This window comes from Loxodonta africana, chromosome 14, assembly GCF_030014295.1.
Source record: "Loxodonta africana isolate mLoxAfr1 chromosome 14, mLoxAfr1.hap2, whole genome shotgun sequence".
NCBI lineage: Eukaryota > Metazoa > Chordata > Mammalia > Proboscidea > Elephantidae > Loxodonta > Loxodonta africana.
The window spans coordinates 90,145,129-90,159,570 of NC_087355.1; the positions used below are offsets into that span (position 1 = coordinate 90,145,129).

Sequence of the window (14,442 nt, forward strand, 5' to 3'; positions counted from 1 at the left end):
TTCACTACAGCCCAGATTCCGTGGGTCAGAAGTCCATTTGGGATCCGCTCCTGTCTTCGTTTCCTAAAAAAACCCAAACCTATTGCCGTCGAGTCGATTCTGATAATGACCTCGCTATAAAAGAAATACCACAAGTGGGCAGGTTTAACAGGCAGAAACTTATTCTCTCACAATTCAGGACGACAGAAGTCCGAATTTGGACCGCTGGCTCCAGGGGCAGGCTGTCTCTTTTTGTCAGCTCTAGGGGAAGGTCCTCGGCTCTTTTCAGCTTCTGTCCGTAGGTTCTTTGGCAGCCTTCATGTGGCAGCTGTCTCTCCCCACCTGTGTTTGCTAGCTTCTGTGCCTCTCTGCTCCTTTTATATCTCAAAAGGGATTGGCTTAAAACATACCTGACACGGACATGGCCTCATTAACATAACAAAGATCCCCGTTCCCAAATGGGCTCACATCCACAGGTATGTTGTTGCTGGGTGCCAGGTAGATTTCCGACCCCTACCAACCCCACGTGACACAGCAGACCTGCCCCATCGGTGTCCTAGGCCGTAACCTACAGAGTCACTCGGAGTCGTGAATGACTCGACAGCCACAGGCACAGTGCAGTAGCCTTCACGGGAGCAGACCCCCGGTCTTTCTCCCACGGAGTCGCTGGGTAGGTTCCACTGTCAACCATTTGACTAGCAGCCGAGAGCTTAACCGTTGCGCCACCAGGGCTCCTTCCACAGGTACAGGGGTTAGGACTCACAGCACAGTTCTGTGGGACAGAACCCAACGCACAGCAGTTCCCTAACTGGAGACCAGGACAGGCCGTTAACAGAAGCCAGTTCCTGCGGCCACAGGACTGAGGTCCGTCTTCTTGCGCCGTGGGCTGGGGCCGCCCTCTGCTCCTGGGGGCCTCTCTCCAGCTCCTGCGCCTGGGCCCCCACATCTAAGCCAGCAGTGGCAGAGCAGATCCTTCTCACTCCGGGCATCTGACTTTCCCTTCTGCCACACTCCCTCCCTTTCCGCCGGAGAAGGTTCTCTGCTCTTAAGGGCTCATGGGATTAGATGGAGCCCTCCCAGATAACCCAGGATACTCTCCCCATCTTAAAGTCTGTAACCTTAGCTACACCTGCAAAGTTCCTCTTCATCCTAGTTTTGACTTATAGCAAGTCAGCTGACAGAACAGAAATATACTCCAGGGTTTTCTAGAGTGCAATCTTTGCGGGAACATAACTCACCCACAGGTCCCAGGGATTAGCGTGAGGACACCGACGAGGGTGGGGGAAGGGATGTGACTCTGCCTGTCACAGAAGGGAACTGTCTCAGTCATCTAGTGCCGCTATAACAGAAATACCTCAAGTGGACGGCTTTAACAAACAGAAATTTATTCTCTCACAGTCTAGGACACTAGAAGTCCAAATTCAGGGTGCCAGCTCCAGGGGAAGGCTTTTTCTCTCTTTTGGGCTCTGGGGGAAGGTCCTTGTCATCAATCTTCCCTGTTAGAGGAGCTTCTCAGTGCAGGGACCCTGGCTCTTGTTTCTTGGCAGTATGAGGTCCCCATGTCTCCCTGCTCACTTCTCTCTTATACCTCAAAAAAGACTGACTTAAAATACAATCTAATCTTGTAGATCGTCCTGCCTCATTAACATAACTGCGGCTAATCCCACCTCATTAACATCTTAGAGATAGGGTTTACAACACATAGGAAGATCACATCAGATGATAAAACGGTGGACAATCACACAATACTGGGAATCATGGCCTAGCCAAATTGACACATATTTTAGGGGGTCATAATTCAATTTATAATAGTAATGAGTGCCACTAAAGCACAGAATGCGAATTGCATTATATGACTATTACAACCACTACCACTGAGATAAAGACACAAACTCTCCTAAATACCAGGAGAACTGCATTAAAAAAAAAAAAGCAAAGTAAAAGCCTTAAAAAATACATAAACACACAAATCACATGACAGAACTAAGATTAAACATATCTGACCTATCGATAATGTAGATTAATTTATCTAGTGAGAAAAAAAGAGACTCTCGGATTGAATCACAAAGCAAAAGCCAACGTTACGTGGCATACGAGACACACTTAAAGTAATTCAGATGGGTTAAAAATAAAAAAATGGGCAAAGCTGTGTCAATTAAATGCAAACTAAGGAAATCACTAGTCATAATGTTAAAGTCGGATGAGATGGAAATGAAACAAAAGGCACTTTATGGTATTAATGGGCGCGATTCAGAATAAAAATATCATAGCTATAAAGAGCTACATACCAGATAACATAGCAGCCAACATTTAAGGAGAAGCATACGGAAGCTTAACAAGGACAGAGACTATGAACCACTTTGCTTCGTCCACAAGATAGCAAGTGGACAAAGGCTAGGTAATATCACGGCCTAAACAACGTAACTAAGACAGAACAATTAATCGATCCAAACATCAATCAACATCTGTACACCCAAAACAGAAAATTCATCTTCTTCTAAATGCCTACAGAACAGCAGTGATAACCGGCTACGTGTTAGGGCCATACATAAAACCTCTTTAGAATCCAAAAAAGTTAGAACAGGGCTTCAAACCAGCTCTTCCTGGTTCAATCATGGCCAAGGAAGCGACACCAGAACAGAACCAAATTTTTTAAATTTTGGGTGAACCAAAACCATAACCGGAATGGGAAAAATTATGGGTGGAAACCCTGCTAGAAACTTAATCTTCCTCTTGGAAAACAAGGGAGCATCCACGTTGCATAGCAACCAATCTTCTGCCCCTCTGACGCTGCAGAGTCGGAAGCAGCCATGCCGGCCGACTGTGTCACTTTGCATGTGTGTCACTCTCCTCAGTCCTGGCAATAGTCCAATCTCCTGCATCAGGCTCCCAAAAGGGCCCACGTAAAAACGGCGTAGCAGGGGCATCTGACCTCCTTGTCTAACTTCACGGGGCGGGAGGAGACTCAAGATCCACAGCCCCAGGCTGATTTCTATGAGACGGAGGTCAGACATGCCTCCTCTCTCTGCCATCTTTACCAATTCTGACACCAGCTGTCCCTCCCTGGGCACTCACTCTCTGCTTCTCTGCTGAGTTCAAAATACACTGCCACGGCCACACAAGACTCACAGACGGGCCTCATGATTAGGGGGTTTATCAGGGAAGTAACAGGTTACATTTCAGGCTCGGGAACACTCACGGTGCAGTTTTTCCATCAGGACAGCCTCTTCACAGCCCTGCAGCAGGCAGACCCCTCTCTGGCCCTTGACCTCTGCCCTGATTGCTTGGCCAAGTGTCACAAAGCTCTTTTCGCTCTGCCATGAAGTGCCCCAAGGCACCCCACTCTGAAGGCCCTCAGCTCTAGCTCTGTAGGTCAGCAAGCCTAGCTCCACCAAGTGCCCGGAGGCTCTCTACTCTGCCAGCAAGCCTCCTGCCCAAAGGTGCTCAGCTTTCTCTCTCTGGGGGCCAGGAAGCCCACTGAGCCGTCTCCTGCCGGTCTCCTGGCTCTGCTGCCACTGTTTCTCCACTGCTGCTTCTGGCTGCCTCCAGCGTTACAGCTCTCCCTCTCTGACTTCCTGTTCTCTGCGCCTCGCTTTAAGCCTAGTGGGATGGCAAAACCAGCCAGTCCCCTCATTAGGGTTCCACGTACCTTATTTACATAAGCCCACCCAGTCACTTGGTGAGAGTTATAAAGAGTATGGCTAGAAGGGCCATATTAAGTAATTCACTACACTGGTCATCTAAACATTGGCCCTCTCATGCCTGAAGGATTAACTTCCCCTCACAATTATTCTACCAGTCCAAAACAGCCATTAACAATTAGTCCCTTCAGTAGCGCAGCCTACAGGGCGAGGTTACACAGGTACCAGCCATTCAGGTCTGCTGCAGGTATCCATCTGATCTGGTCAGATTCTCCAAGTCACCTCGTCGTCACCCTTTCTGCTCTCTAATAAAATTAACTGAGAGAAGATTGTTTCCTTGCTCTGATCCTCACAAGGTATCTATCAGCATAGCAAAGCCTTTAAAGGGCTTTAGGTTCAGCCACTGTACTCGAGTCCAGCCATTCCTCCCCCTTAGTCCACTTTTTCACACTCACAGCTTCTACAATTACAGATTTTATAATCGCAATTAACCCTGTCAATAAGCACTCATGGCTGAATCATATAATGCTATCAGCAACTTCCCCACCCTCTCTTCCCCAGACCCATCAGGAAAAGAGGAATCCTATTTGGCGGGAATCCTCCCTTGTCCCCCTTATGTAACGTAAGCACAGTCAGGAACTCGTGTAAGCCAGCCACTTCATGCCTTTATCTGCCCCGTTTTAGAGAGCCAATGTTTAAACCGCCAATCCCTATCTAAGCAGTACTCTGAGGAAGTCAAGCATGATCCTTGGTGTCCAGCTGGGACTTTGAGCACCTGTCTCCTAAGCAAAGTCCAGTCCGGAGCAAGGCATCAAACTGCCACAATCTATACCAACTCATGGTGCCAAACATCTTTTCATTCAGTCGGGTTCTGGTCACCTCATCCCTAGCCTTCCAAGCTAGGTCACAACGGATGCCAGCCCCGCAGGCTCAGGAGTTCACAAACCTCCCTGCACTTCTGACCAGCTCAATACACCTCTTCTGAGTCTCCCATTCCAGGGTTGCAACCCGTAATTTTTCCCTTTCCAGTTATGGTTCCGGGTCACCCAAATTTTAAAAATTCGGATCTGTTCTGATTTCGCTTCATAGGGCATGACCGAACCAGTCTGAACTGGTTCAAAGCCCTGGTTTAAAAGCAAACTGCCCATGTTCTCTGATCAAAATGCAATTAAAACTAGAATAATAACAAAACCAAGAAATCAAAAGACAGTCCACTTGTAAATTTAAACAACTCTTGGATCAAAAAAGAAAAACAAACCAATATTGCAGAACTTCTTGACAGCAATGATAAGGAAAATAGATTCAATAAAAACTTAAGGAATAGCCCTAAAACACTAGATACTCTTTTGAAAACAATGTAAACAAATGAGTGAAGCATACAAGTCAAATATTTAGAAGGATAAAAACGATTGACTGCCCCGAAAACCCAAGACAGTCACCTAGAAAGCAGCAAGAGAACACAGGAAGGCTGTCGGGTGCCGTCAAGCGGTTTCTGACCCACAGAGACACCACGCACCAGAGCAGAACCACCCAGAGGGTCTCCCAGGAGCCCTGGTGGCACGATGGTTAAGAGCCCGGCTGCTAACCAACAAAAAAGGTCAGCAGTTCAAATTCACCAGCCGCTCCTAGGAAATCCTATGGGGCAGTCCTGCTCTGTCCTATGGGGTTGCTATGAGTCGGAATTGACTAGACAGCAAAGGGTTTGGTTTTATTTTCTTTTTTCTTTAACCTTTATGGTTTGAACCACCAACCTCTCAGTTAGCAGCCAAGTGCATAACCACTGTGCCACCAGGGCTCACAGTAAGGTCGCGGGGGGTAAAATTAACTCATAGAAATGAAGAGCATTCACACATGAATTTACAGACAACAACAAAAAAAGACTCCTTAGAATAACAAAAAGGATAAAATTTCCAAGAAGAGGGAAAACTTGAAAACTGCTCAAGAATACAAAAAAAAAAAAAAAGGAGACCTAAATAAATGAAAGAGAAGCCACAATCTTGAAAAGTGAGACTCAAGGGCAGAAAGATGTCACTCTCCCTAAGTTTGTTTATTAATTTAACACGATTCCAACCAAAAATCGATCAGGTTGTGTGTGTGTGTGCGTGTGTATGTGTACACATGTGTGAGTGTTTGGTTGGAGAGTCAGAATACAAACTAATTCAAAGATCGTATATAAAAATAAACAATTAAGAACGAGCAATAAATTCTGACAAAAAAGCAGCCAGTCCTTTAGGATACTGAAACATTGAAAAGCTTTAATAATTAAAACAGTAGTCTGACTGCATAAATGGACAAAGGAATGGTTTACAAGAAACAGAACTAAACACAAACAGGAACTCGGTACGTGACCAAGCGCATCTTCACCCGATGCCACCGTGCAGCCGGTGCCAGACTCGGACGGGCCACCCGCCTCTCTAAGCCGCAGGCTCCCTTTGTAGGGTGGGGACAGCGGTGTGACCTCGCTGGCCTGCCCAGCGGTCAGTCCCAGCCCATGTGAAGCACCTGCTTACAGCCCTGCCCGGGGCCCCATCAATGCAGTCGCCGCCCCTCACCCTTCCAGCTGCTTGCAGACAGTGGCCCAGGGATGTGGCAGAGGCTGAGCTGCTGGCTAGGTCACAGTCCTCTCCCACCACGGTCTCATGCTTTAGTGAGTATGTACGGAGCACCTACTGTGTGCATTCTATGCTGGGGCCACAGAGACAGACCCAGGTGGCCCTGGAGGACGTACAAGGAGCCGACACAAGAACAAACAGCTGAAGAGCAACAAGGATCAAACCAGAAACGTGTTATTAGATTCTGTAGGTCCCAGCCTCACGGCCCCCCCCACCCCAGACACCAGCAAGGTGCCAGGCCCCCCGACAGGTGAGCTTCTGGCTGGCAACACTGAGCTGATGAGCCTCGAACCCCGAGAGCAGGTCCCCAGGTTGGGCTAGCACTGGGCCACCCCAGAAGGGGAGCCGCCCCAGGGCTCCTTGAAAAGCCAGACATCGGGTTCACCAGAAGGAGCTGCCAGAGGCAGGGCAGGAGGGCGGAGTCGGTCAAGAGAGCCTGGCTGTATGTCTGGCTCAGGGAGGCCGGGGGACCTCTGGCCGGGTAGTGATGTGGCAGACCATTGAGAGTGAACGAATCACCCATCACCAAATGAACAGGTACACGATGTGGTCCACGCATACGATGGAAGACTACTCAGCCGTAGAGGGGACTGAAATCCTGACGCACACCACAACACGGATGAACCCTGAAAACATCATGCTGAGCCAAGCCGGTCAGTCACCAAAGGACAAACGCTATACGATCTCACTTATGTGAAATACGCAAATATACAGAAACCAATGACCATTAGTGGTTACCAGGGTAGGAGAGAGGGAGAAAGGGGGAGTGTCTGCTTAGGGGCAGTGAGGTAATCTTAATGGTGGCAGAATGATTTGGAGAAGGGCCCCAGCAGTGCAGCGGTTAAAGTGCTCAGCCGCTAACTGAAAGGTCAGCAGCTCAAACCCACCAGCCGTCCTGCAGGACAAAGATGTGGCAGTCTGCTTCCCTCCATAAAGATTTACACAGCCTTGGAAACCGTGTGAGTCAGTTCTGTTCTGTCCTACAGGGTTGCTATGACTCAGAATCAACTTGACAGCAGTGGGTTTGGTTTTGGCTGGAATAACTTGGAAAAGGATAGCGAGAATGGTTGTACAGCTTAAAAAACACACTCGATGCCACTGAATTATACATGTACTAACTACTGAATTGGTGCATGTTTTCTGTGAATATTTTCCACACAACAACAATGTATGTACATGAACACAGAAAGAGTAAATGGAAGGGCCTGGCTGAGGCTGCGGGTCCAGTGGGGACACCCGGCAACTCAAGATGTTGCAGACCCTCCACAAGGAATGAACAGAACCAACTGTCCTGCCCCAATTCCTGTCCACCACCTCTCCCTGCTGGGGCTGTGCAGCGGGGCGGGGCGGGGGGGCGGCGGGGGGAGAAGGTCAGGCTCCCAGGAGGGCGTCCGGCTCCTCATTAGCACTGCCACTGAAAGCCAGCCGAGCTGCTGCCAAGCCAGGAAGAAGGCGGCAGTTCTGCATTTTGAGATGGACACTGGGCTTCCGTTGAAAACATGCCCCTTTCCAGGCACTTGGCTGCAATGGACTGTGGGTATCGGGTGGAGGGCAGCCAGAGGCGGTGGGTGGGCAGGTGGGGCAGCTCCTCTCCCCTTCTTGCCAGCTCCAGTCCAGCACAAACACCCCAGACTCTAACGCCCGTGGTTTTGACCTGAGCCGTGAGGCCCCCAGCTTCCCTGGATGTTGCCCCATACCACTGACATCTGGCTCCACGCCTGGTGAGGGCTCACCCTGCACTCCTCTGGCTAGCACTGGCAACAGACGGACGAACAGGCAGACAGACAGATGCACCAAGCAGGCACCTGACCCCTAAGGCCCTCCGAAAAGACTTGATGACATGACCCCTTTCCAGGGTCCAGGAGGGCCAAGCACCCAGGGTCCGGGAGGGCCAATCACCCTGGGTCCAGGAGGACCAGCCACCCAGGGTCCAGGAGGGCCAGCCACCAGGCGACAAGCTCCTCCCATCCAGCCTCTCCCTGGGCCCCACATGTATCAAGAGCTCCCAGCCCACCTCAGCCTCCCTCAGCCATGCAACGCCAGGCCGTACATGAGCTCCTCCCACCTGGCCTCGCCCCAGCCCACCAGGGCCTCCGTCTCCTCCCTCTCCATCAGGACATCACACCTGCGTACCTGGGCTCCTTAAAGCCCCCCAACCTTTGCCAAGCTCCCCTCTAGGATGTCATCTCAACATGGTATGCCCAGGACTGAGTCTCCATCAGAAAACTGATCAGCCCATTACTGCTGTCCTCCAATGCACAGGGCCCCTTCCCCCTTGTCCTCCGGGGAGAAGTGGGGCAGGAAGGAAGGCAGGCCGGCAGTGGAGTGGCATCCAAGAGCCGGCGTTCTTGCCAGCCAGTTGCTTACGTGCTCTGTGGCCTGGTTTAAGTTCTCAGCTTCGGAAATGTCCTCATCAGAGGATCCAAAGAACCGGCTGGGGCCTGGCGCAGACTCCAAGTTTTCACTACGGTGACAACAATGAAGACGGTGACGACCATGAGGGAAGAGAGGCCTCTGACCTAGGGGCCCTCAGAGAAGGGGCACACTCCACCGCCGGGGACTGCCTGGTTACCTGTGGGGCCTCCCTGACCTCCCAAGGCCCCTTTTCCACCTTGGGAGTTCTCAGCAGCCCCCTGGCAATGTCCCGAGAAGGCCATACATGTCAGCATCCATGTCTGTGAGATGCTGACGCCGCCCCTCTGGGCTGCAGGAGCGGACTGAGGGCGTGAGAAGGGCAGCTGATGGTGGCGTTGGCGAACAACACCCATCTTGGTTCCACGACCAGGCCGTCATTGTCTATATCCGAAGGGCTTCACTGTGCACCAGGATGTTACAGGCGTCAGGGCTGGATACCAGCCCTCCTCAGGGGAAATCAGAGCAGAAAACAAGACAATCTCCCATCGATTCAGGGAAGAAAACAATCAAGGTTTATTGGGCAAAGCGCCCACCCAGGGCTCCCAGGTCAGATCGCCTGGCCGGCTTTGCGCTCCATTTCCACGTGGAGAGAGTGGCTCACTCGGGCCTAGGGCCCCAGATTGCTGGGACAATGTGCAGCCTGCCACCCATCAGCCCAGCACAGGGATCTACAGTGTCACCGTGGTCACCACAGACGCAACACAGAACACCGAGCCACGGGGCCAAGATAGGCCCAGCCTCCAAGGCAGCTGGGCAGAAGCGGGGGCTGTGTGCCTCTTGAAGCCAGCAGTAGCCTCCACCCACAGAGCTAGGGTGCAGTCCTCACCCCAGGCCCCAGAGCCCCACTCCACTCGAGTCCCTTCAGGCACGGCCCATGCTGGCCTGTCCCTGCTCAAGACCAAGGCTCCAGAGCCCAGGCCTCACCCTGCCACCCAAGGCCCTCAAACTGGCCCTCAGGGACTGGCCTGCTGGAAGTTCCACGCTGCTGTGCCTCTCCTGAGGCCTCCCACTGCCTAGACAGCCATCCTCCGGCCCTCCCACCACCGGTGCCCACTCAAGCTTCAGGGCCCAGCTCAGGCCTCCCAGACCCAGGCCCCCTCCCAGATAGCACCTGGGCCAGCTGCACCCACAGCCACAGGTACAGTGGCCCTGGCTGCCCCTCCCACCCTCGTGAACTACCTGCTTCTCTGGCCCACTCACTATGTGACCACGGTGCACGCACCCGTCTCCCTGACGTTCCCCTCCACTTCATGCCTCATCCTGAGCCTCCAGAGTGTGTGGCCACAGGAACACGTGAGCGGGAGGACCCACCGGGCCGCTGTGGCCCTGTCCAGACCAGCACTGCCCACAGACCACCCACTTGCTGCAGCAGCTCCTGTGGCCCCCAAGTTGGCTTAGATCCAAGACCAGGGCAAGGACAATACAGGCAAAGCAAGGGAAGGGCCTGCCATGTGTGCTGGTCTGGAGGCCAGGCATGGATCTTCACATTGGCCTGACCAGAAGCGAGCCTCCAGCTGAAGGAGAGAATCCCGGAGCAGGGATAAGGCCAGGCTGGGCAGCAGCAGCAACTTCTGAGGACAGCCCCAGGGGGCGGACGGGGCACCTGGACCAGGGACCAGCCCAGAGGCGTCACCACCTTGGGTCATCAGGGAGAACATCTGCCCGTGATACACCTGGAAACCTGCCCGAGGCATCGGGCTCTGACTCGATGGTGGCCATCTTCTCTGCCAGAGAACTCGGGCTTTTCTAAGGGGTACTGGATGCAAGGGCAGGACGTGTGGTGGGGTGAGAATGCAGGCTCAGGGCCTCGGCACCCAGGTTTGGCTCAGCACTGTCACAGCCCCCATACTTCTCCCACAAACATCACCTGGCACCGACTGCATCCCAGGCCCTGGGCACAGCTGGGCCTTCGAGATGCATGGCTCTAGGTGGCAGACAGGTAGACGGGGAGTGCAGAAGGACCACGATCCCCACAGAAGTCCTGAGGTCAGGCACAGGAAGAGCCTGCATGAGCTTCAAGTGCCTCCCCTACGACCTCCCCCGCCTGCCGACAGATGCTCTCAGTGGAATAAGGATGAGGATGTTCAAAGCAGTGTCAGAACCCAATGTGGAACTCACATTAAATGACAGAGAAGAGCACCCCAGAGAGGACAGGCAGGCCCACCCGTTCTCTAGCTCTCTGCTCGTCCTTTCCTCCCTTCAGTCTGCCATCACTGTCCATCCCTCCACACACCAACTCCGCCGATATTGACGACGGGCCTAGGAGCCAGGCAGCACAGGGCACGCTGGTGAGAAACAGCTGGGTCTGAGAAGAAGACTACCTTCAAAGTGCTAATGAGTCCATCATTACTGTCTTGGCACAAAATCAGATTTTAAAATAAGATCACAAGTTACAGCCAGACTGAGCCATGAGGGTCAAATTTCACTTGTAGCAAAAAACACAAACAAATCCAGTGTCCACAGACACACCTATGTGTATTAAAAAAGAAAAGTCTAGGCCTTACCAATTGTCCACATACTCCAAACACTGCTCAGAGCAAAGTGCCTGACAACCTGTGTGTCTGGAGCTAAATGGACGGAGCCTGAAGACTTCATGGTTAAGGGACTCAGGACCAGGACACCTCTCTGTGCCTCAGTTTCGTCCATAAAGTGGGGAGAACACATCGCGTCTTCCCGGGGTCCCCGTGAGACTCATTTAGGACAGAGCCTGGCAGCAGTGAGTGCAGGATGAGTGTTGCTGATACGCTCAGCAACACTGCTGTCACCTGCAAAACGTCCACCCAGCTTTTCTGGTCATTCCACCTGGCCCAGTTCAAGTCCGAAACCCTGGGAGGCAGGCCTCCCTTCTTCAGGACCCTGTGGCCACCTCCAGTCCTTGTCATTGACAGCTTGGCACACCCTGGTCACAGGTCAGTCCCCCACACCCCGCTTCCTATTCCCCACATGCTGAGCGGGACTCCCTCTGCCCCTGCCCCACTCACCATGCTTGGTGGCTGGCTCCCACATTCAGTTTACTCATTCGTCAGAATGTGCTGGGGGCCTACCCCCTTGAGACACAGGCAGGGCACCCAGATACAGGGTGACCAAGCTGAGGTCCCTGCACACTGGGACGCTCAGTCGCAAAAGGGAGATGAACACAGATAAGGGCTGTTTCGGCGTAATGCCACAGTGGAAAGTGTGTGTCCAGGTAAGCACCAGGTGCTGTGGTCAGGGCACAGATGTGGGGGAACCATCATCAGGGAGGCAGGGCAGGAAGGCTTCCCAGAGGAAGAAGTAGTTGCTGGATGCCCCGGAGCACAAGGGCATTTTGAGCAGAGGCTGGGGGAAAGGCAGGGAGCTTGCAGGAAACACAGAGCTCTGAATTGTCGGCACAGGAAGCAAGTTGCAAGATGTGGCTGAAGCAACTAGCAGGAGCCGGCACAGGCAGCCAGGAGCACCGAACGGATTAAAGGGACTTAAAGCCCCCACATGGCAGTGCCTGGGCCTAAAGCCAGCCCTGACACAGAAGGCCAGGCATGTGAGCACCAGAGAGGCCACAGCCAGGCCAGCCAGAGAAGCAAAGGGATGGGGAGGTGGCCAGCGAAAGTACACCCCCTCCAGGAAGCCTTCCCTGGTTGGTTGACTGGCCTCCTGTGGCCAACTGCAATCACGATGTGGTCCTGGAACTCTGCCACCCAGAGTCCAAGCACCCGCGGCTCCATCGACATTCCAGGTTGAATCCCAAGAAATGACCAGTGTGAGAGATCAGAGCATCCCCCGTGGCCACACACCACATGTATCTTTCAGTGCACATTGTGCCCACACTGAGGTAAGGTAAGGCACAATCCCAACCCTTCCCTGCCCCAGAGACTAAAGACAGCACAATAAACAAGCAAAGAAGTGGGCGATGACAGCACGAGGTCTGGGAAGGAGAAGGGATGGAGCCTGAAACAGGGCGTCCTGGCGGGAGGGCAGTCGGGCTGAGCAGGTGATAGCCAGCTGCCCTCGGGTGCAGGGCACTGAGGAGGGTCAGGAGTGGCTGGGGTGAAGGGAGGCAGGATGACGGGCCTCAGGCGGGGCGCCCGTGTGTCCAGAAGCCTGTGGGTCAGAGCTGTCCGCATCTCCGATGGCCAGGCGCGCATGTGCGCTGCCCGGTACAGCAGCCTCGGGTCACGGCGGTGACCGAGCGCTCAGGTGTGGCCAGGTGTCTAAGGACCGGAACTGACTTCCGCGAGGCGAGACCATGGGACGTGAGTCCCTGAGCAGGAGGCCCCGGACGGTGTCCGCGGGCCGCACAGCTCCGGTCCCGGCAGCTCCCGGGCGGGCCGCCCCCCGAGGCGCTTTTCCGGGGAAGGAAAGCGCGGGAAGCAGATGTGGCCCCGGACCCGCTCCGCTCGCGGGGACCGGGGACGGACGCGCCCCGCGGACACACTGCGCCCGGGCCGCGCGGACGGGGCTCCCACCACCGGGACGGGACTGCACCCCCGGGCCCCGGGGCGGCGGACGCACGCGCTCCCGGTCCCCCCGACGGGCACCCCGGGGGCGCAGGCCGGGAGGGGCGACGAGCACGGGCGCTCGGAGGCCCCGCCCCTGGCGCGCCCCGCCCCCTCGGCCGGCCCCTCCCCCGGGGCGTCTCCGCCCCTCCGCGCCCCCGCCCCTCCGCGCCCCCCGCCGCGGGCCGCGGAACCCGGGCGGGCGAGGCCTTCGCGCCCCCGCCTCACCTGGGACTGGGTGGCTCGGGGATCCGTGCGATCGCGGCGGGGAGGGGGCGGTGGCGGGGACGGGCACCCAAACATCACGTGACCGCCTCCGCCGGGCGCGCGGAGGCCGGCACCGGTCCCGGCAGCCCCCGCGCCGCCCGCCAGCCAATGGCCGCGCGAGCCCCTGAGGCTGACGGACGCCGGCCAGACTACAAGTCCCAGCGTGCCCTGCGCGAGCGACCGGAAGCGGCCCTGGGACGGCGGCCGAGCGGGCTTAAGGACCCCGCCGACGCTCGCATGAGTGGAGGGTCCAGCGGGGGTCCCGGGAGGGAACGGCGGCGTCCCCCGCCCCCCAGCCTAGCGCGGTCTCTTTCCTCCAGACTCTGAGACGGCCGGCCTACGCTGGCCCGCCGAGCCTCAATCTCCCTATCTGTAAGACAGGGGTGACATGGAGGTGACATTGTGTAAGGATGCTAAGCCCTGGCGAAGGCCTGGCCGCAGAAGCCTGGCCCCCGGCCCCTGTCACACACACCCCCCAATCTCAAGTGATGTCAGAGACGTTAGAACCGCGGGGCATTTCGCCCGAGTGGTCGCCATGCGCTGGCAGCGGGGGCACCGGCGACCTTGGGCAGGTGGGTGGGCACCTGCGAGGCCGTGGTCTTGGGCTAATCGGAAACTAGGAAACAGGTCGTCACCGTGAAGCTAACAGCGACGGCTCCGCGCTAGGACGTGGAGAGGCTGACAGCTGGCTGGTCCCACATGACCCAGGGAGGTCTGCAGCCCAGGCAGGGAACTGAGGCTCAAGGACCTCGTTCCAAGGTCACAGCCTCCCAGTAGTCCCGGGAGCGGTAAGGGCCAGTGGCCGGGACTCCCCTGGGAGACCCTCCCCGCGCCTGCTCCCTCTTCCTTCCCTTCCCTCTGCGGGGCCTTCAGGACCTCTGACTCCCTGCTCTACCCAAGGGCACCTGCTCGCTGAGCCTCCTGGCTTAACCCAGACCTACCCTCCTCCCTGAATGACTCTGCCCCTTGTCTCCTGGTGACTTGCTGCGAGAGGGAACTTGGGACCGGGGTAGAATCCTGGGGCCATCAGTTGCATGCCCTCAGCCAGTCAGTCTC

The 14,442-nt window shown here is 55.2% G+C and overlaps 1 protein-coding gene across 9 annotated transcripts in view; it reads right to left on the reverse strand.

The window, feature by feature from the left end:
• TSNARE1 (t-SNARE domain containing 1) overlaps positions 1-13,457 on the reverse strand; it is a 226,749-nt gene extending 213,292 nt beyond the window's left edge. For all 9 annotated transcript variants that reach the window (XR_010317843.1, XM_064268138.1, XM_064268140.1 and 6 more), the window contains exon 1: positions 13,348-13,457. The gene's annotated coding sequence lies outside the window, so the exon portion shown is untranslated. The remainder of the gene's footprint in view (positions 1-13,347) is intronic.
• Between the last annotated feature and the right edge of the window lie 985 nt (positions 13,458-14,442).